Genomic DNA, 22050 nt, shown 5'->3' with positions numbered 1-22050 from the left:
CACAGTATATAGAATTGATGTATTCTTTCCCCCCATCAAGAACAATAATAGCTCTCAAACTTCCTCTCCTTATTGTTGAGACCTATGATATTTCATAAACAATTTCCAGAAGAGAGTTGGGAGTTTTGTTTTGTTTCTGATGTTGCTGTTGGAGTTGTTCCTAAGACATTAAAATCAATGAATATTAGCGTGACTACATCGGTTAAAAAACAAATCAAATACAGCTCAGCTCTGGTGGACATACAATTCAATTTTAGTCAACGATGACTTTTTAAATATCTACTGTAGCCAGAGCACTGGGATTATTTCTGTGGCTTCAAAGACAAAAATGAGGCAGCTCCTGCCCTCAAGGAGTTTGAGAGTTTGTGGCAAATGATGTGGATCTCATGGCATTTGACAAGCCATGTTCAATTTCTATTTTTTGTTAAAGCTAAGCTCTAGGAAGAAAAGACAAATGAATTAATTATTTTTAAAATTTAAATATTTAGTATGCGTGAAGTACTGTACCGAGTTCAAAGGATACAAATATAACTCCCACACCCTCAAAATTGTCTCTCCTAATATTCACATATTTTAATAAATGTTTTCTTGGAACAACAACAAAATTTTCTAGTCTTATCTTGGAAATTTTTAAAGATGTGATTAAAAAAAACAAAAACATTGACCTCAGAGAGCTGGAATTAAAAAACACACACATAGATTACAATAAAAAAATTCATCACAGACTAAGGTCCTTCAGATAATTGAAATTATAAAGGTAAAATGATGCAGGTAGGAAGATAGCATGAAATTCCCATGTAAATTTGGAATATGCGATTTAACAATTTTGAGCATAAAACTTGGATCGAAAGATGATCTTCTGCTTTCTGATTCTGTAACAATGACCAAGTCATTTAACATCTGTGGGGTTTTATCACTTGTGACATTTAGGACTTGAAAATGTCCTTTGCGATGTCTTCCATCTCTCCATCTATGATATGATAATTCCTTGGAGCTCTGATATTCTATCATGCTATGAATCACACTTATCTCCATCTTCTGTTATGCAGATCTATGCTCACTTAGGAAAACTGGTGGGCCAGAGTATTCAACTCCATCTCTTTTTTCTATCTTTATTACCCCACATTAGTATAATTTTTTTTTGTAAATACAATCTCCTGTTTCTACTAGAACAACAAAATCCCCCACACTCCAATTTCTCTAGTTTCTGCTTATTTTAAGAGCTAAGCATTCCTGGGTGATATTTCTGAGGCTAGCCAAGCTTTGGGGAAACCTCAGGAAATATTAGCGATAGTTCACTTTCTTGCTATTTTACATATTATTCATGGAGCCTCCTGCTTGGGCCAATATCTTATCAAATGCAGAAATCCAAAGTTGGTGCCCCCCACGAGCTGATAAGTCAGGGGGATCTCTCCTTTGATCTGACTCTGATAAACAGGGCTCCTTTCAGTGCTTCAGCAGGCTTCTCCTCTGGCATTAAACACTGTTCATTTCTGCTCCATTGGGCCCCTATCTCCTTGCTTATTTCCATAAGCCTCTGGCATCCCTTAGTTCAAGACTGAAGTGCTCTGGAAGTCAAAGGCTGTGAGGTTCTCTTCTTTGCCAAGTTCTCATTCATTCATGGATAAATGAGGGCTGACTTTGGATGGAGGAGGATAGGAAGCCCTGTGCTCTGAGTATGCAGAATTTCATTTGATTTCAGAGTCACCTTATTAGCCCAAATGAGCATTAAGATCCAGGAAATGGGGTAGAAGTACTTCATAGTATAAAGTGAAAAGACATGCCCTTGTAATGAGATGGTCTGGCTTCAGGTTCTACCCTTGAGACGTAATGAGCAATGTGGCCATGGACAAGCATCTAAACCTCAGTTTCCTCATCTACAAAACAAGGACAATACACTTAGAGTCACTGAGATTTAAGGGCTTTGTAAAGTACAAGATGGTACCTCAATTTGACATCATTATTTTTTTTCTTTTAGAGTAAAAGTGGTTCCATATAGCATATTTTAAATTTCTAATTCACAAATATTCTTAGAATTTTATTACTAGGAGGAATGAAATCTCATTTTACAGATGAAGAAACTGATTTCAAAAGAGAAGTGATTTGTTCAAGATCACAAAGCTGATGAAAGGTTGGCAGAGTTAGAAACACAGGCTTTGGGCTCCAAGGTTCATGTCCTTATGGCTGTATATGTTAGGAAAGCAATCTGGTCACCTCCTCCAGCATTCCCTTGTTTTATATTCAAGAGAGCTGAAGCACAGAAAGAAGTGACTTATTCAAAAGTCACCACTACAATATAAATATTGTCATATTTGGGATAAGAAGCTAGTCAAGGGTGGAGAACCTGTGGCTGCGATGCCGCAAGTGACCCTCTAGGTCCTCAGCCCTTTGACTCAATCCAAACTTCACAGAACATTCGGTCAAAGGGTCACATTTGAGGACCTAGAGAGCCACATGTGGCCTGGAAATTGTAGGTTTCCCACCCCTGATCCTTGGTCCTTGGACTCCAAATCCATTGTTCTTTTTATTCTAATAATAAAAATCAATACACATTTATTAAGCACCTACTGTTTGTCAAGTTTTGTGTTAGACACTAAGAAACCAAAGGCAGAGAAAGAAGTAATCCCTAACCTTTAGAAACTTAAATTAAATTAATTGAAATTACATATAACTATATCAAGATATAGATGTACAGACATATCTATGTCCATATAAGCATATACAAGATATTCTAACTCATATATCAAAGGGTATTTCCCAATATAACATCCCCAAAAAGTGGTCTTCCAGACTGTTTTAAAGGACCTCAGAAAACATCATCAGAAAAACAGAATAGTAATATGAGGTGCTCAAGTTTGAGTTAACTAGAAGAAATAATCTTGGTTCTAAAAAAAGTAATTAAGTAGAATTCCATTCTCCCAAGCGAGAGCTGGGGATCATGTGTAGGAAATACAAAGTGCATTATCCGACATCGTAGTCTTGTTGGTCAGTTTTGCATAGTCACTTTCTTTGTTATAAGAAGTCTAAAGAAAGGTGTATTCTAGGAAATAGGTATAAGAAAGAGAGAACACTGACGAAACTTAAAAATAAGAACTGAAAGATGTTATTGACAATAGTATTCTGGTCATTTTAAAGACAAAAACCAACCAACTCAATGAAATAGAACTAATCACTTCCATTTCAAAGATCTGAGTATGTCCTAGGGAAAGAAAGGCCACTTGCCTTAGACTTTGGTGGTACAGTATATATGACAGAGAGTGGAGAACAGTCAGGGTCCCAGACTCCTAAACTGCCTCTGTGGCTTCACTAGAATTCCATTTCTCTCCTGCTAAGTCTTTGAGAATAGCACAGGTCCTCTGGAAGTTCAACAGGACACATCTTTCTCTTGTCACCACCTTCAGCAGCCCAGCAATGTCAGATTTTCAAAAGTGAACGGGGAGAGGGAGTCAGCTACCTTTCTGAAATACTTTGTTCTATATTAATAACCCAACTGGCACTTTGGTTTCAGAAGATGGGGAGATAATTCCATGCATCCGTTTCATGCTAAGAAATCCTGGGTAGTCCAATCTGCCACTCTTTCAACTCCTGGGCCACCACACGCAAACATATGCTAAATGAACAGTTTGACTCCCACCCCCTTCTTCATAAATCACATCTGTTAAAAATTTTATGAGATCAGAATTTTCTCTCTTTCCCCAACCTCTTCCTCTGTAAGGGATTGAAGCCATAATAGGAGTGAGAAGGTTCAACATTAAGTCATAAGCTAACTGCACTTGTGTGCAATCAAGAGACAGGAAGGAGGAACTGTCAGTGTTGAAGGATGAACCTCATAATTAACAGAGATCTAATTAAGCATGTAGTCATCACCACATCTTCAAATGTTTGCAAGTAAATGACGCTTCTCCCTTACCTGGAGTAGATCATCCATAGAGAGGTGTTCTGTTCACAGAAGCAGTACCCAGCTATTTTCATGTGTGTCTCCTGTAGGTTCAGGACGTTTCCATAATAGTAAATCCCATAGAGTATCCGTGCTCTGCCAGAAAATCCTGCAAAGGAAAGTTTCAAGTCAGACTTAGTAAAGGTACTTGACCTGAAGTTTGTAAACTTCAAAATAAAATGTTTTTTGATTACAGTATCTCATTAAAATTGGTTGACTGTGTAGTCCTATATATTTTATTGTATGTATTAAACATCTAATGACTAAGTGGTCAAAGGATATGAACAGGCTACTTTTGGGAGAAAGTGATACACAGTCATATAAAAATGCTCTACATCATTACTGATTAGAGAAGCACAAACTTAAGTAACTTTCAGGTATGATCTCACACCTATCACAATGGGGAGAATGATAGAGGAGGAAAATTACAAATCTTGTAGGGAAGTGGGGAAATGTATACAGCACCTTTCTTTGTGGTGGAAAACAACTGGAAAATTAGGGGATGTCCACCAATTGGGGAATGGCTGAAAAAGTCATGGTAAACGATTGTGATAGAATACTACTCTGCTGTAAGAAATGACAGGCAGGGTGGTTTTGAGAAAACAGGGAAATATCTGCATGAAATAATCCAGACTAAAATGAGAAGAAACAAGAGAATGTTGTTTACAGTAGTAAGAATATTATTCATAGAGTTGCTGCAAATGACTAAGCTATTCTGAGTAATATGCTCATTCAAATCAACTACAAGGACTTTTAAAGGAAAATGCTATACACCTCTAGAAAAAAGAACTGATATGTGGAAGTACTTATTGCATGGTTTTAAATCTATCTCTCTGTTGCTATATCTATATCTTTATTTCTACATATATAGAGGTAGATATCAATGTTGGTCTTTTCTAATGTGGTTTTAGGAGGGAGGGAGACAACTTGGACCTCAAAATGTAGCAACAAAACAATGATAAGGCATCCATAGGCTTTGCCATATTGCCAAGACTCCAAAACACATGGGAAAGAAACAAAGATTAACAATTATTAGATTAAAAAGTGAAGTCATGTCTAGTAAATAACTAGCCTTTAGTCCTTCTTTGCCCCATTTCTTACCTAGCCTTAATCACTGAATGGGCATACCACAGATAAACTGAGATCTGGGAAAGACCTTAGCTTTAAAAGACCACGGTCTTCTACTGCATCTAGTGCCATCTCCAGCTGTCCTGATCTATATCTTGCCAATGGATTCAAATGACTCTAGAGGAAAGAGTGAGGCTGGTGACTTTTCACAGCCCTGCCTCACTTAAATCTAATTCATTTTTAAGTCATGACATCATCTCTCTGACATCATAGTCCTCTTCAAGAATGAAGGATGAACAGCCATTGGCTGTACTTCTACTTGAGCAGTTTTCACCAGTAACACTGGGCCCTTGTTATTATTTTCTAGCCCTCACTCTACCCCATAATCAGTCAGGCATGTACTCATCCTCAACAGGAGAGCATCTACACATTTGAAAAATACATGATATCATGTAGGGGAGAATAAGCAATTTAATTTAAAATCAAATTAGTATAATACTATCTTAATTTTATATGGCATTTTTTAATATTTCAAGGTTTTCCTTATTGTCCATTTAGTTTTCATTCCAGTTTCATTAATTTGATAAAATAGTATTATTCCAATAAAATGCAATGCAAAGTATGAAAGATAGCAGACCTGCGCATCAGGGAGACCTGGGTTCATGTTCTGAATCACACATATATTGGTTCAGACTCCCTGGACAAGTAAGTGACACGGTTCGTAGCACACTACGATTGTAGTTAGGAAAACCTGAGGTCACATCCTCCATCAGACACTGACAAGCTCTGCAAACTTAGAAGTCATTTGATTGGTCAGTTTCATCGCATAAAATAGGAAAAATAGAAAAGTAATAACATCTACCTCATAAGGCTGCTGTGAGTATCCAATCATACACATGTGTAAAGCTATTTTTATTTAACCTCTTGTATCCCAGATAACTCTCTAAAATTATAAATGAACAGATGCTCCTTAAAATAGTTAAATCAGTTCACAATTCCACCAACAATGCATTAGTGTACCAAACTTCACACATTTTCTCGACCATTTATCATTTTCCTTTTTTGTCATATTAGACAATCTGATAGGTGTGAGATGCATCTCTCTAATCAACAGTGATGTAGAGCATTGTTATATGACTATATATATGTATATATATATAGGTTTAATTTTTTTTCATCTGAAAACTGCTTGTTCATATCCTTTGATCATTTATCAATTGGGGAATACAGAGGAAGAATAGAGAAACACAATATATTCCCTTTTTTAGTTGCTTTTTTCTTTCTTGATTTCTTGGGCTTTTATTCTGATTCTTCTTTTATAACATGACTAATGTGGAAATATGTTTAAAATGATTGCACACATATAGCCTATATCAGATTGCTTACTGTCTTGGGAAAGGGAAGGAGAGGAAGAAAAAATTTAGAACTCAAAATCTCATAAAAGTGAATGTTGAAATCATTATGTTTGATTGGGAAAAATACTATTAAGTGGGGGGAAAAAAGAACAGATGCTTTTCTGCATTAGTTGGGTGAGATTACTAAATCAATAAAATCTAAGTTTCAGTGTAAATTCTCTCTCTCTTTCTAATTTTTATATTTATATTACTAAGAAATCCATCTATCTAATCTTTCTATTACAAGTCATAGATTGGCCAGGATATATAAGTAACTTGCCCAAGGTCAAACAGCAGGTCTTCATAGAGCTGAAGTTAGAATACAATACAGAGTTTTACCCACCATGCTCTTCTATGTATCTCCCATTTTTTTCTGTCTGCTAAAATGTACAAGCGTGTGTAAGTCACTGAAACTCCATTTTCTTATCTTTAAACATGAGGTTAGTAACACCTGACCTCCCTATCTATCAGTCCCCTAGCAAGGACCAAACAAGGATAATGGGTGTAAAAACACCACTCAGACTGAAAGATGCCTTGAAAATATAATGTTCATAGAACCAATTCACCTTAACTTATAGTATTGTACTTAGGTGACATCAATGGTCCGCTGGAGGCAGCTCTTAGGTCTCCAGGGCCTGCCTGGACTGGCCAGTCCAATCAGCTACCTAGTGCCTCTTTCAGCAGTGGATTCCTACTGTTTCTAGTTGAACACTGGACCTGCAAGGCATGTAGATGCTCTTGCGAAGAGTAAAGTCAAAATACAATTACAAGGAGGTACAAAATAAGCTACATACATGAGAAAGACTCCCCTAAATATTGTCTCTTTGCTTCTCACTTTCTAGATGTTGTTTTGGTCCCAACCAGTGTGGTTTATTCACCACAAGGGAACTACTACTCACATCCTTTCCAAACCCAAGCACAAACTTTCATTTTCTCTCTTTCAGATCAAAAAAGTTTATTATATAGTTAAAAAAAGTAAAAGAGAACATGATAATAATAAACATTTGCCCCATTTGATTAGCAGGCATCACAGAAATGAATACGACCATTCTTCTTTGTCATTAGCTCTCCTTAATTTATTTTAATTCCTAGATCCCAGAACAACAAAAAAAAAGATTTCAAAGCACAGTTACTCTGTGACATGGTATTAGCAAAGATTGGGTAATCATGGCTGAAGTCAGCTCCCTTTTCCCCTTTCCAAATGGCTACTGACATTGGGTTGATGTTGTCCTAGGATTTCTTTCCCCCTTGAGACTCCCTCCTCATCTCCACCTCAGTAATTTACAACCTTCTGCTCCTTTCTATGGCATCAACATTCCATCAGAGCTGTGCTTTAAGTAAAGCTATGCTCATTTTGGTCATTATGCAGATGTCCACTATACACAACAGGTTTCTACCTTAAAGTGTTATTTTCCTCTAGAGAAGAAAGTACTTGGATGAGATGTTGGTTGATCCCTTTGTTTAGACAATAATCCATAGATAACAAGGCCACACAATCTGTCACCCTTCTGCCAAGGGGGGTAAAAATATTCCCAGAGAGAAGGTGTTGAGCCAAGAGAGGATGATTGCAGGGGATATTTAAAATCACTGTGATTACAACACACTCCAAAAGAATGATCACTTTAATTAATCATGTTTTTTTCTCATACTTTTTAGGTGGATGGCTATGTTCAGTCTCGTTATTATAAGTATATATGTGCACTTTAACATGTGAATTCACACTTACACAGAGAGAGAGTCATGATGAAAAAACATCCATAACTCACGTTTTTATTATTCTTTGAGGTTTACAAAGAACATACTTTAGCACAGGCCTCTAAGTTAATGAAGGTGTTATTCACTTCCATTTGGAAGGTGAAATGCCCAGGATAGCAGTAAGTCTATGTTGCAATCTGGCTTCAAATAAAGATTACTAAGTCCCAATCTAAGTAAATGCAATTTGGGGGGGGGGGGTGTTAAGGGGCAGAACAGTAATTACTTTATTGTTATGTTCATCCTTTGCTGCTGAAGAAGACCGTGCCATCAGAGAAATGAAGACATGACTTGCACTGGACTTTGTTTTGAGTGAGGGAGGCTGTGCAGGTCACCAGCCTCACTTCTCCTCCAGAGCCATCTGGATCCAGTGACCAGATATTCATCAGAATGACTGGAGATGACCCAGGATGTGATGGGAGACTTTGGCCCCTTTAGTCCAAGACCTATTGAGGCAATCCTTTAGGGTGAGGTAATAACCATTCAGTGAGTAGGTCTGTTTAAGAAGTAGTCAAGGGATGGCCTCTTTAATGAAGCAAAGAAAAGTAACTAAACCAAGCTTGGAAGGAAATAACAACAGTTACTATTGATGATCACGCTTAAGGCAGGAGGGTCCAGAAAACAGCCCTTGTGTGGAGCTTCATCAGAGGCCCACTGTTGTACAATGTCTGGGCTTCAGAGTGCAGTAGGCTTAAAAGGGAAGGGAGGGGAAGGGAGGGGAAGGGAAGGGAAGGGAAGGGAAGGGAAGGGAAGGGAAGGGAAGGGAAGGGAAGGGAAGGGAAGGGAAGGGAAGGAGAAATCTAGCCAGTAAGCTCCAAAGTAATTATACTACTTTATATATGAGCATATATGGCTACAACAGATTTTCCAAAGTGATTATTTTAAATGATATAAATTGTATCGCTGGTATCAGAACTCCACCTGCCAATGCAGATCTATGCTCATTCTGTTTTAGAGAGCTGCCTGGGGGACTGAGAGGTTAGATATTGATGGCAGCTGTCATCACCATCATCATCAATAAGCATTTATCACGTGCCAGTCCCTCTGCTGCTCCCTGGGGATACAGAGGAAGGTAACCCAAGACCTGCTTCTGCTCTCCAACAGCTCACAATTGACTTGAGAAGACACATGCAAGCAACTACGTATGAACAAGATACATGTGAGACAAAGCAGAGATAATGAACAGACAGAAGAAATGAACAGATCTGGAAAAGCTTCTTACAGATTTGGGATTTTAGCTGGAACCAGAACAGATACAGGGAAGCCAGTAGATAGTGATGAGGAGGGACAGACATTCAGAGATGTGGCACAGACAGGGGAAAGGAAAGGAGCTTGGAGAAACATGTCCTATGGGAGGAATAGCAAAGAGGCACCATGTTGCAAAGTACAAGGTAGCAGGGTAGGGTGGTGAACAAACAACGAAGATTCTCAGTGGATTTGTAGAAATGTACACTAAAACGTACAGTGCTACACAAACTTGAGTGATGCTGCGATACACATCAATGACTGACATTAATGGGATCAGATGTTATATGTCATCATCTTAAGCTTTTCTACAGATGCACAAAATAGTGACATTCTGTGACATCTTCTGTACATGTAACTACAACCCAAGCTAACCCCTGCAAATAAGAACACTGCTCCTAGGCCAGGCTGAAACATCCCAAAGACACCTAGCCCAGGGGCAAATACCAGCTCTAGACAAATGCTTTCGGCTTTGTTTTTGGTGTATCTTCTTGAGTACCTTATGCCTTGAAATAAAGCCTTCTTTGATTCCCACTTTAACATTTTATTCTTAGCTAGTGATTCCTTATGAACTAATTGGCATAGTACCTAACACATGGAAATCGCTTAATGCATTCTCATTTACCTATTACTGTTTAATCAGTTATCATCAATAAAATTCCTACTATGTATCAAGCACTGTACAAGGCACTGGGGCGGGGCATGCATGCAGTGAATGAATGAATCACTAATGGCAAAGAGATTACCTTCTAACAGAATAGACAAGCTATAATTCTTTCTCATCATTTAGATGGTTCTGCAAGTGTTTGATGGAATGGGATTTGTAGAGATGGATATAGCAATTCCTTCTTGATTCAACGGCTAATCATCTTATCTTCAGCCTTATAAGTTTTGGTTGTATCACTTAACTTTCTAATATACAAATTTTACTGCCATTTATAAAACCACCCCACCCTTTTCAAACTTGGCTATCGAGATGTCCATTTGCCTATTTGCTCCATTTACTGTGATGGTCTCTGCATAAATTTCCCCCCACAAGGCTTAGGACATTTAAATTGGAAACCAAAACAGAGAAAATAATGGTGAAAAAGACAACCACCTATATTTGAGATGTGTGCTCTAACATATAATAAATGTAGTGGCAAGCAAGGAGAATCAAACTGCAGGAATGAGCAGAAGGACATATTTCATCTTCCAATATTGTTTTACTGAATCTAAAATGAATCTCAGATCTTTATTGCATTTATATCTTTCAGTATTCCATATCTCAATGGGGCTTCTGACAAACATACATAATCAAGGACCCAATTGTTATAAAAATTTAAAAGATCAAGATCAGATGTGATTGCCTTCAATGAGTAGTGTGATAAATAGCTCTAATACAGATAACTGAATAATGAAGTAATAAATTACCATATTGACCTGATAATAAGAACTGATGGCAACATATGACTTGTTTCCATTTCGTTTTTCTATTATATTCTCTCATACATCTTCAAGCCAAATAAAGACTCAAATAGTTGTGTTTCATTTTTATTTTGGTATGAAATTTTCATCAACTTATAAAACAATGCCAGTATGAGACAGCAGAGTTTTAGGTTAGTCTAGGTTGCTGAGGTAAGACAGCAAAGCCTTGTGATCAGTCTTAAGAAGAATTTTAATGTAGGTGATATGTATTTATCTCCCCCAGCACCCAACACACGCAAGATTATACCACATATGTTGTTGTTATTCAGCTGTTTTCAGTCATGACTTACTCTTTGTGACCCCATTTGGGGTTTTCTTGGCAAAGATATTGAAATGCTTTGCTATTTCATTCTCCAGTTTGTTTTACAGTCAAGGAAACTGAGGGAAACAGAGTTAAGTGGCTTGCCTAGGGTCACACAACTAGTCAGTATCAGACACCAGATTTGAACTCAGAACGATGAATCTTGCTGACTCTGGGTATGGAGCTCTATCCTCAGCACCACTTAGTTGCCCAGACACACATCCATATTTCCATTCTTTTATTCACATGCTTTCACATCATTCCTCCACCCTCAAATATGCAAGAAAGTCGGATTCTCCTTCTGCAGGGAAACCCGTGCCCAGTGCTGAGAGCCCACAGTTTAAAAAAGAACATCGATTACCTGTAAATCCTTCAGAAGAGAATAAGAAAGATGGTGAAGGGTCTCTAATCCATATCTTATGAGAATCCCTAGAAGCAAGGAGGAATATTCAAACTAGAGAAGGGATTACTCAGCGAGGACAAGGGCATGATGGCTTTATTCAATTACGTGGAAGAGGTATTCTTTTTCACTTTGGTCCAAGAGAGCAGAACCAGGAGAAACAAAAAGCGTCAATGGAGCCTTGATGAAGAGAGGAGGGAGGAAGATGTCTAATATTAGAGCTGTCTAAAAGTGAGATATACTCTTGATGTGCTGAGTTTTCCTCTCTTTGGAGATCTTCAAGCAAAGGCCAGGTGCCCACTTCTCAACAGTGCTGTGACTGAGATCCCTCTCAGCTAGGGGATGCACTAAAATGAAATGAGGTTCCTTCTGAATATCAAATTGAATCTGGCATCTCATTCATAGTAGAATCTCCTTAATAAAAGCAGATCACATTTTTATTGCAATCAAAAGCTTTAAAAAGTCCATGTTCCACAAGAGCCTGACGTTCTGCCTTTTGAGGATGAAGACGTTTGGGCTCAGGAAGTTTAAGCTGTGGTTCCACATCTGTTAAATGTTGGGATTGAAACTCATACCCAGGTCTTCTCACTCAAAGGACGATTTCTGAAATCCAGAGTTTTATCCCAATAAGCTTGTGCTGAATGAATGAATGAATGAATGAATGAATGAATGAATGAATGACAGCATGGTATCATGGGATGAATATTGTTTTGAGAGCGAGGAAACCTGGATAACGAGCCGTGGCATGAAAAATACACTCACACACACACACATACACACAGGTTATTGAACTTGGATCCAGAAATCTTGACTTTAGATGTCTACTCCAACTTGTGTGAACTTGGTCACTTCACGGGCTCTTACTGGGCTTTAGTTTACTCCTCGGTAGGATGACTGGCTTTAGCTAAATGGTTTCTAAATTCCGGTCTAGCTTGTAATCTACAATCTTTGATTCTTGGGCAAAGCATTGGACATCTGTGGACTTGAGATTCTCCTTCCATAATAAAAATGGCATGCATTTAGCTATTTCATGCTTGCCAAGTGCTTTTTCTGTGAGCCAGGTACTACCAGGGTTTATTATTTGAATTTTTACAGATGGGGCAACTGAGGCTCAAATTATCTTGCCCTAGTCATAGCATGCCTGATAAGTATTTAAAGGAGTCTTCCTGTTTCTAAGATTAGTATTCATTGACCCACTATCTTATACTGCTTCCATAAAATAAGGTGTGTGTATGTGTTGTTTTTTTAGGGGGAGTGGGGATCAGGGTAGAATTCACACCTTGGTAATACTGCCTTACACTCAGGCCTTTCCCTCTGATTGGATGAATTCTTCCTGAACTTCCATAATCCAGCCATCACCTCTTTTTTTTTTTTTTTTTTAACCAGTCTATATTCAGGACTTCTCAATCATGCCCTGACAGTGAGTAGCTTCTTGGTCTCTCTCTAATCCATCACCCATCAGTTTCCTTTTTATGTATTTGCTTCCGTTATAAGAATGTCAGATTCATGAAGGCAGGGATTATCTTTCTTTTTGCTTGTATCTGTATTCCCAGTGCTTAGTTTAACATAGCCCTAGTATATCATGAACAATTAATAAAGGCTTGTGGACTGACTGTAACACTATTTCTAAATTCCTTTACCATTTAGTAATCTATCAAGTCACATGATAAAAAATATTCAAAGGTCCCCTTAACTATAATCTTTTGGTGAAATAAATCACATCTGAAATCAGATTTGTGTTAGGTCATGGCACTTGAGACTAATTATTCTAAAACAGAAAATTGTACTTTGTTAACAACTTAACATTGGCTGTCTTTTCCAAAATAATTTGCCAACCATCAGGGTGGTACAAAGTACGATCTCTTCCCCCTCTCCTCTGCAGTAAAAATTTGCCATCTCTGCCATCTCCTATGTAAATACACACACACACACACACACACACACACACACACACACACACACACACACACACACCATTAGCAGAAAATGAAATTGGATATTGACAAGAAAATCTACAAAGAGATTGGTGGTATGTTTCCCCCCATCTAATTTTTCATTAAACCTTTGCTGCTGACCCCGTATCTTACTCTAAGTGGGCAAAGAACTGACTGGGTTTAGGACAAACGTGAGTATCCAGCAGTACTGGAGGTATGAGCATGGGCGGGGTTTGAATGTCCTTAAGTTGGACAATCAATCTTATAGTGAAAGAAATACAGACAAGTTGGGGAAAGAAGCAAAGGTTGGCAGAGTCAGTTCCTATAAATTACCTTTCTATCTTATTTGTATGAAAAAATAATAGCCCCATGGAACAGAGACTACAAGTTTCTCTTCCTGTCTTTGACTTCTAATATATTTTTGTCCCAATGCCAAGGCACTGTAGTGAATGGTCATAAAAAATGCAAAGATGGATGGAGAAGTAACAAATCAAATCATGCTTTGGAGATCCAAGGAAGAGAGAGTTTTAACATGGCTCAGCAGGGAATAAAGCATCCAAAGATAAAGTTATCAGACCATTTTTTTTTCTCCTTGGTTTGAAACATAACCTCTGTGATGCCAGTGGAAGATCATAGCAATTCGGTATTTTGAAAAGAGAAGTGCATATACTGAATAAGTTATGGGTTCTGTATTCATAAGAATATTTAATAGTAAAAAGCATGTGAAGGAAAATTAAGAGGTTTGGTTTCTATTCCTGAATTTTCCATCTCTTTGATGTTAGACAACTCTTTGTGTCTCTACCTCAATTTCCTCACTTTTTTAAAGAAAAAGATTTGGCTAGATGTTTTCTGTGTTCCATGTTCTAAAGTCCATTCTAACTCTGACATTCCATGCCTACACTTTAAACTCTCTCCCATCAATGACAATCTGTTTCCCAAGGCATCATAGGATGTTCTATGTTCTATATTTCCAGATATTCCTGACATTCTGAGTTCTGTATTCTAAGGTACCTGCAGGCTCTAATATTGTTTGACTCCAATTTTTATTCGGAACTCAAGAAAATTGATATCTGATCTCCTTCTACCCATTCTTTCCAGAAGCAGCAAAAGCGTAACCCTTAAGAATGTCCATGACGGTGGTTGGAAGGGTCAAGAGGACAGAAGACCATAGTCAATTCAGAAGAGTCTGATTTTTTTTTTTAAGAAAACTGAATTAAATGTCGGAAGGCTAGGAAAGTCAAATGATTTTTAGTCTGAGTTCTCAGAGCCAATCAACCCCTTGAGGTCTACTTTCCCTAGATGACAAGCCAGAAGGATATATAGCATGTACCTTCGCATAGCCACAACTTGAAAAATAAAGCCATGACAGGATTGATTTTTTCTCCTTCCTCTTCTGTGCCCCATCCCTTTTCCCTTCCTAGCATCTAGATTCCTTCACCTCAAGTCTGTTCCTGCTGTTTGGACTGTGTGAATGTAGCAAGCTTTGGAGCAAAGAGTGACCTTTCATCCACCCGCACTCACAGGTGTTACAATAAACAGGACCCTTAGCTGTATATCCATCAAGCCCCTGTCAACACCCTACCATCAATTTGCTGCCATCTCATCACTTCAGCTACTGCTCCTCACATTTTTTTTTCTGATTAGCTGGTGCCATTTGGCACATTGACAAGGGGACATTATTTGTAACTGGGCCATTTATATATTTTCATGTCTCAATACTGATCTCTGTGGACTAAGTACGTCTTTCTCCTGCCTCTGAAGGAGCTCTCAAAGCCCTTCCAATTATTGCATTTTGTTTACTCTATTCTGTTTTCTTCTGTCTTTGACCTTTTAGATTCCATGTTCTAAAATTCTTCCTACTCTGGTCCATTATGCCCCATGTTCAATTTTTTGACTTGCATTTCTTTCTCTTTCCAACATTTTATAGAGAACGTGGCCAGTGTGGCAAGGAGTGGAGGTAAGAAAACCCAGCTGTTATTTAATAGCATGCAATATATTTACGCATCTTACAATTCAGTTCTATCAATTAAAGAAATTAAGGTAAGCCACATCCTACTCTTGATATGGCTAATCTTCTTTTGTAAAATACACTCCAGATACAAAAGCATCACTGAATTTCAGTTTGGTTGGATCTCAGGAGCCATTTCCTCTAAAATCAGTCAATATTCTGATGAACAGGAATTTATCGAGTGCCCACTATGTGTCAGGAACACTGCTGTGGTTAACTTTGAAAAAAAAGGAATTACTTCTTTAACTTACATATAACATGAGAAAGAATTTTCTGGTTTTTACTTGAAGACCTTCAGTGGGGGGACATGGGGAGCCACTGCCCCAAGAAATGTCTTCTTTCATTTATGAATCACCTTCATTGTTAGGAAGTGTTCCCTGATATTATCATGAAATTTACATTTTTATAACTTCTACCTTATGCTCCTAGTTTTGCCCTGTGGGGTCAAATATTTCAAGTTTAATCCCCATTCCACATGACAGCCCCACAGTTGCTCAAAGCTAGCTACCATTTCCTCTCTGAGTGTTCACTGTGATAAGCCACACTTCTCTAATTCCTTCCACCAATCCTTATATGACATCCTATAGGGTCTTTCTCATCTTGTTTCCTATTTCTGGATACTCTTAAGTTTATCAGTGAACAAAAGTGCAGTGTACTTGTATTAATTATTAGTCTACTGAAATGTTCTATTCATCTATTAAAGACAAAGGTCATTGAGTTAGGTGTTTACAAAATGTATCCTATGGGTGGCTCAGAGTAGGCATGTGTGCCACCAATAGAAACTTTCCTTCTCACATAAAGTATTACACGGTGTGGAGTCTCCCATTTTGTAGTCATGCCACTGTTTGAACATAAATTCAAAGTTTTCAATATGTACATAATAACAGAAGAGCTAGTGATTATGTAGGAGCTTAGCTGAAGAGCTGTAGAGCCAAGACACTCTGGGAATTTCCAGATTTCTGACTATACAAGTTGAGGGAACGATTTGTCATTGTGAATTTGAGTAATAGACTGTGTTTCTGCCTTCCACAAAAGCAACATTAATAAATGCAAAACCAGACTATGAAGTTATTTTGCATTATGGAAATTTCAATGACTGATATGTAAAATAAGAAATACATAAAGTGTACATATTTCACCTAATTTGAAGAGTTTGAAAAATGTCTTCCAAATTTTCTTTTTCTGAAAAATGCAATTTTTATCCCCAAACTTCATTATATATAGAGTCATATGCTACTCAATGCTCTTTGTTTTCTCCTTTTGCTATGTTCCAGTTGTACTCTCTACACAGAGCAGCCAGGTGGCACAGTAGATAGGAAGGAGAACAGAGCCTGTACTCTGGAAGACTCTTCTTCCTGAGTTCAAATCCAGCCTCAGAAAATTGTGACACTGGGCAAGTCACTTAACCTTGTTTGCGTCCATTTGCTGATCTATAAAAAGGAGTTGGAGAAGGAAATGGCAAACCATTCCAGTATCTTTTCATGAACCCATTTGGGGTCTTCTTGGCAAAGTCATATATTACTGAAATGACTACACAACATTTATGCAAGAGAAACATTTAAATATGAATAAAAAGGTATATTCATTTTCTACATGTAACTGTTCTATAGTCAAGACTAGGGAAAGAATGTCTGAATTAAAGTTTAAGGAATACCTTAAAAGTTTAAGGATACCCTAGCTACAGAGAAAGGTCCAAACTCTATGAAGACCTGAATTTGCTAGTAGATGACAGCTGAAACTAACTTTAGGCTTTAAAAAATTTAGGCTTTAAAAAAATGCATCACACTTTGGCTCCTGGAAGGCATTCTGTCAATTAAAATTCTAATCTCTTTTCCATCAAGCTTTGTGGTTCCATCCTGTACTTATGAATGATTGTTTAAGCTTAAAAACACCATTTTACATTTATCACTAATGATATAAAAAGAATTAGCAATCTCTGAAGCCTAGACTCTTAATCCCAGCTGCATCCAAGCCTGGTGCTGTGTATAGAATGGAAGTGGAGTTGGAAGTCCCGGATTCAAGTCCTTACTTAGCCACTTACTACTTGTGTGATATCGGGCAAATTATTTCCTCTTTCCTTGCCACAGTTTCCTCATCTGAGAAATGAAGGATATGGACAAAAACTGCTGAAGAAACAAAAATAAACATTTATTTCATCCCTTGCTTATTGAGCATTTCTTTTATATTTAGAAATGGAGTACAAACCCTGGTGGACAAAGAGTATTAGTTGTGACACCCCTACTTTTAAGCAGTTGATTGTGGTGGAAAAGAATAACATAGAAGGGGAGAAATAATATGAGATAGATTGGACTAAATTTCCTCCAGGGGCACAAGAGAAATTTGAATGCTGTAGATGAGATGAATAGGTAATAACAATGATCAGAATTGGAATGAATATGAGAGCTGATATAACTCATCCGACATCATTTATATAGGAAAGATCCAAGATGGAAAAGTCACTCATCTAAGGTCTTATAGTCAGTTAGTGGCCAACCACTGTAGTCCTCCAGGAAGGTTTCTGAAAAGAGACGATACTTTTGCAAGGAAGTTTTCAGAAAAAAAAGTGATACTTGAAAGTGATCTCAAAGGATGAGTAGGACCTGGCTTACAGAGGGGAGGAAAAAAAGATGATTCAGGGTGAAAGATTTTAGAAATAATATAATGAATAAATGACATTAGAAATTCGATGGAAAAATGATGCTTCAAGGTATTATGGGATAATTTATGGGGGAGATGTAGTAACCAGTCTAAAACATTTATTAAGCCCACACTATGTGTTGCGTCCTTTGCTAAGGCGTTGACAGCTAGCTGACCCAATAAATAGACCAAGTAGAGTCAGGAAGACCTGAGTTCAAATCCTACCTCAATCCCTTAACCTCTACATACCTGAGTTTTCTCATCTATAATATGGGGGTAATAATGGCAATTTCCTGTCAGTGTAGTTGCAAGGATAAAATGAAAATTTTTAAGTTTTTTTCAAAATTTAAAGTGCTACATAAGTGTATATTGTTATTGTTATTATATCTAGACTCAAATGATGAACAAATAGCAAGAAAATCAAAAGAACCATTGACGGATATTTTATCTTCTGTCTTGAATTGTAAGCTCCTTGAGGATAGAAACTGTACTTTAAAATATCCTAACATTCTTCATAGAAACTGTTGTGTAGTACATCTTTACTCAATTATTATAGACTGGTCACAGAATCATAAATTCAGACCTTGATGAGACTTTCAAGCTTCTCTACTTTTCCACCAACTCCTCCACCATTTTAGAGACTGATGCCCAGAGAGGAGAAGCAACTTGTCAAGGTAACATCATTAGAACAGTGGCTTGGCTACTCTTTCCTTTATACCATGGATTTTAGGGAATAAGGCACTTCCTGGCTCTCATGGGGAGAGCGTTTCCTCAAAGGAAGGAATTTCACTATTTTGAGTGCATGTAAAATATTGGATATGGTCTTCCCCACTGTGGATGATACATGTATATTATTTCAATTAAACCACACTGTAGTTGGTATTTAATCTTTCTTTTAATGTTACAAAATAATAAAAGCTAAAACCTAAATATACTAATGTGTAATTGACTTGAAAGTAAATTTTATATTTATTCATTAGCATTTTCAGGCAATAACACAGACAATTTTCCCCCTTGTACAGACTTAAACTTTGTAAACAACTAGCGTATCTCACTCTACAGATTATTCTCTGCAAGATCATTATCTTATTATAATAAATACCTGGAGCTGGATAAACAGTATTTAAATAAACACTATTCCACATTATACACTTTTCTGAGAATCTTATAATTGCCATTTTCTCATCAAAATGCCTGGCAACGAAGAAAACTGGGGTTGATGAAAATAATTTGTCCTAAGCAACAGCCAATCCTAATACAGAATTACAAAAACAATGTACCCCAATCAGCTTTTGTATCTGGAAACACAAGATAAGTGTGACACACTGTTGTTACACCAAGCTGCCCACAGCACACAGAAATAAGCCTTCAGCTGAACCTCCTATTTGGATTCTTATAAACAGAATTGATTTGTCTGGAATATAGTTAGAGGTGACTTCCAAGAACGTGAATTTAATTAGTGGAGATATGGATAGGTCCTAATGGGATATGATAATGTTCATATGTTGCATTACCTCTCTCATAGACTTTTATCTTCTAAATGATCTACCTGTTTCCACTTTCACTATTCCTTTTATAATCAACCTTCCTTGAACAGGCCCAATCAATATTCCTAAAACACATATCCATTTCTGTGAGTTTGTAGTCAAAAAGACTTTCATGTTGGAGGTAGGAGAATGGGAGCAATGTTTTCCTATGGTTTCTCTGTGATACTTACGTGGACACTCAGGGACACACACGAACTAAAATTCAGGGTTGAGAACCAATGTCCAATGTTATCTCTCAGAATTCCTTTATTCATAAAACTTAATGATCTATTTTTCTCTAAATAGAATTTAGTGTAGCATAGGCTATCTTGTAGTCATGCACACATCCATGTGTGTACTCTCTCACATACACACGCATACACATTTGTAACCTCAACTAAATCTAAATTTCCATTTCCACACTTTACTCATTCATTTAATCAAACTAACTTTCATCCCCCCTGTTTTTTTTTTTTTTTTTTTTTTTAATAATGGACCTGGGATTTCATTGACATAGGAACCCCCAGTGAGGAAATTCCCTCTATCAAAGTAAAGCAACACATTCTTCTTACACAGTTGACTTGGGGCACTGAAAGTTTAATTGACTTTCATAAGTTCACTCAGCCAGGATGCATCAGAGGTGTGACTGGAACACGAGTTTTTATGGCTGCAGTCAGCTCACTATTCAAAATAAAGCCAACTCACACAACCATAGCCCTCCCCAAATCTCCTTCCAAACTTCATTCTTAGAATCCCTTGTTTTCTTCAAAACTCAGATCAAGCATCACTTTCTAGATGAAGTCTTTCCTGGAGCTTCCACGAAGCTGCTCATGTCTTATTCCCCCTCCCACTCAATTTAATCTTATATTTATGATATCTATATGCAAATGTGCTGTTGCCACTCCTTTTGCTATTATGATTGTTGAGTGTCACTCGTGTCCAACTCTTAGTGAACCCTTTGGGTTTTTGTTGGTGGAGATACTGGAGTGATTTACCATTTCCTTCCACAGCTCATTTTGTAGATGAGGAAATTGAGGTAAATAGGGTGAAGTGACTTGCCCAGGTTCACACAGCTAGTAGTGCCTGAGGTCAGATTTGAACTTAGGAAGAGGAGCCTTCCTGACTCTTGACCTGACATTCTATCCATTATGCCACCTAGCTACCTTTCTTCCCAATATAAAAATTCCAATATTTATAAGCTCATTATATCATCTTTCCTCAATAGTGTAGTTAAATGAAGCGGATGCTTCTTTTTCTTAAATACGTCCATTTTCTTTTTTCAGTCCAGTAGCCAAGAATCTGCTAAGTGATAGATATTGCTAATTCATGAGTGATTTAATTTGTACTGTATGTGACCCATCCCCCTATTATTCTTTTTTAGACTGTCTTTACTGAGAAGCAGAGTCCCTTCAAATGGCTAGATATTGTAGGGGAGCCAAGAAAAAAGAAAAAAATGCATAAGGGTTATAAATATCAGCATTTTCCCCCTTTCTTTCTTCCTTTCTTTTTCTTTCTTTCATTTTCATCAACCCCTTTATCTTTTGGTTTCCATGTAGGTGAATTATTAACTCAGAATTACTAGAATCTGGCAATCAGAACATTGGCATGATCTATATAAATGGATGATTTAGTTTTATCATCCCTGGGAAAATGAACCTGAGAGATCAGTATGTGAGGCGCAAATTCCAGGCAAAAGATGAACATCCATTGACCAATGAGTGGAATAATAGCTTTGTTGATGATGTCAGGCAAGGTGGAGGTGTTCAATCTCCAAGACAAGTAAGTAGGAAAAAAATGAAACCCAGAGAAAGAGAGAGGAGTTTCTTCTCCCACCCTCCCCCTCCCCACTCCTGCACCATTACCCCAAGTTCCTTTGGAATGCAAATGAATAATTCCAATAATTTCCTACCTCCCAGCCACTTGGAAGGGGTTGGAAGGATAATCATATTTATTTGAATCACTCAGTATACTACCCAAAAAACATTCAACTATTAAGATTATAGAAATGAAAATAAAGGAAATGAGAGAGGGAAGGAGGGAGAAGGAAAGGGAAAGGGAGAGGGAGAGGGAAAGGAGGAGAGGAGAGGAGAGGAGAGGAGAGGAGAGGAGAGGGGAGGAGAGGGGAGGGGAGGGGAGGGGAAGGGAGGGGAGGGGAGGGGAGGGGAGGAGAGGGGAGGGAGAAGAAAAAAGAGATAGGGAAATGGAGAGGGTGATGGAGAAGGAGAGGAGAGGAGAAAAGAGGAAAAGAGATACTGAGAGGGGGAGAGACAGAGGGAGGGAGGGAGGGAGGGAGGGAGGGAGAGAGAGAGAGAGAGAGAGAGAGAGAGAGAGAGAGAGAGAGAGAGAGAGAGAGAGAGAGAGAGCGCCCAAGGGCTTGGTAG

General features: G+C 37.8%; 1 protein-coding gene across 4 annotated transcripts in view; it reads right to left on the bottom strand.

Annotated features, from left to right (window-relative positions):
* Positions 1 to 22050, bottom strand: part of LRRC4C (leucine rich repeat containing 4C) — a 1216509-nt gene that overhangs the window by 539250 nt on the left and 655209 nt on the right. For all 4 annotated transcript variants that reach the window (XM_072618911.1, XM_072618912.1, XM_072618914.1 and 1 more), the window contains one exon: positions 3911 to 4046. The gene's annotated coding sequence lies outside the window, so the exon portion shown is untranslated. The remainder of the gene's footprint in view (positions 1 to 3910; positions 4047 to 22050) is intronic.

Source organism: Notamacropus eugenii, chromosome 6 (genome assembly GCF_028372415.1).
Source record: "Notamacropus eugenii isolate mMacEug1 chromosome 6, mMacEug1.pri_v2, whole genome shotgun sequence".
Lineage (NCBI taxonomy): Eukaryota > Metazoa > Chordata > Mammalia > Diprotodontia > Macropodidae > Notamacropus > Notamacropus eugenii.
The sequence above is the reverse complement of the archived record's forward strand: the minus strand, read 5'-3'. Positions and strand labels throughout refer to the sequence as shown.